The sequence below is a fragment of the Papilio polytes genome, unplaced genomic scaffold (assembly GCF_000836215.1).
Source record: "Papilio polytes unplaced genomic scaffold, Ppol_1.0 DF824047.1, whole genome shotgun sequence".
In the NCBI taxonomy this organism is placed as follows: domain Eukaryota; kingdom Metazoa; phylum Arthropoda; class Insecta; order Lepidoptera; family Papilionidae; genus Papilio; species Papilio polytes.
The window spans coordinates 3749704-3750930 of NW_013525157.1; the positions used below are offsets into that span (position 1 = coordinate 3749704).

General features: G+C 34.2%; 1 protein-coding gene across 4 annotated transcripts in view; it reads left to right on the forward strand.

Moving 5' to 3' along the window:
* LOC106100552 (cytosolic carboxypeptidase 1-like) overlaps positions 1-1227 on the forward strand; it is a 63483-nt gene that overhangs the window by 57319 nt on the left and 4937 nt on the right. The window lies entirely within an intron of this gene.

Below are 1227 nucleotides of genomic sequence, written 5' to 3' on the forward strand. Positions count from 1 at the left end.
TCTCCCCCCTTCCCCTCCCCCGCCTCTTAGATCGCGCAGATAATTCTAGCAATAAATCAGGCATCTACATGATGTGTGAAGACGTTTCTATAATATTTCTTTAATACCCCACGTCCTCGATGCGATCGCGCTCCACGCGGTTATCCGGTGGCTCTACACGACCGCAAATATCTTTCTTTTTACACTTTTTTATTGTTAGCTTCATTGATTTAGATGTAGCGCATAATCTACAGCAAATATAACATTTTATTTAAGTTCTTTAAAACAAAGTTGTTATAATAGATTTTTATAGTTATGGTGTTTATTTTTATATTACATCTTAAATCTATTGGTAAATTTAACGGACAAATTATCAAAAAGTTATTCAGTATATGACTTTATCGTAAAAAAAATAATTCCATCTAATTACAAGAGGACGAGTCGGGAAACGGGTAACGTTTATATTTTTTGCTTGACAACTGTGAGAGCTTGTACGTGTGATGTTCCTTGAAGAATCTTACAACAGTAGCAGCTATTAGACGACGTATCGGGGATTTAATGACATTTTCTGCTGAGAACAAAAACTATCCCTGATTTAGAAATAGATAGTTTAATTCTATGGCTTCAAACGTATGCTTATTGAATACTGTAGCTTTGCTAAAGTATTTAAATACTTAGTACTTAAGAATTCTTTCTGAAAACTTACTAAATATCAGGATATAGGTAGGATTAAATCGAAACCCATGACTGGTGCTTAACAATCTAGCGTTTATTTAATTTTGCTTGAGATATTCATGATAAGTTAAACTGTCTAAACAACTAAAATTCTCAGCACAAAATATATGACCTGAGATTACTGTTGAGGACCACTTAGCGACGGTGCCCTTTGAAGTTGTTTTTAACAATATTGCGGGCAAAATTCCTTGGTAATGAAGGCTTAACAAGCGTCGCGTGTCCGAGCATACCGAGCCTTTTTTTATTTATAACACGGTCCAAATGAAAGCTTCGAGTATGAGCAAGCACTCGATGTCACTCCAGTACTTTTGTGTAGCTCCGAAACCTGTTGAGCTTTTATTGTAACAACATCTAAATATAGGTTGTAAAACATTTGCGCCTGGTAACAAAAAAAAAATTGTGCAACAATCACGATTGTTACACAAACAAAATGCACTAAAAACAAAACAAAATACACCAAAAACAAAATATTCTCAAAAAAAACAGTACACTAAAAAGTAACGAAATAATTCC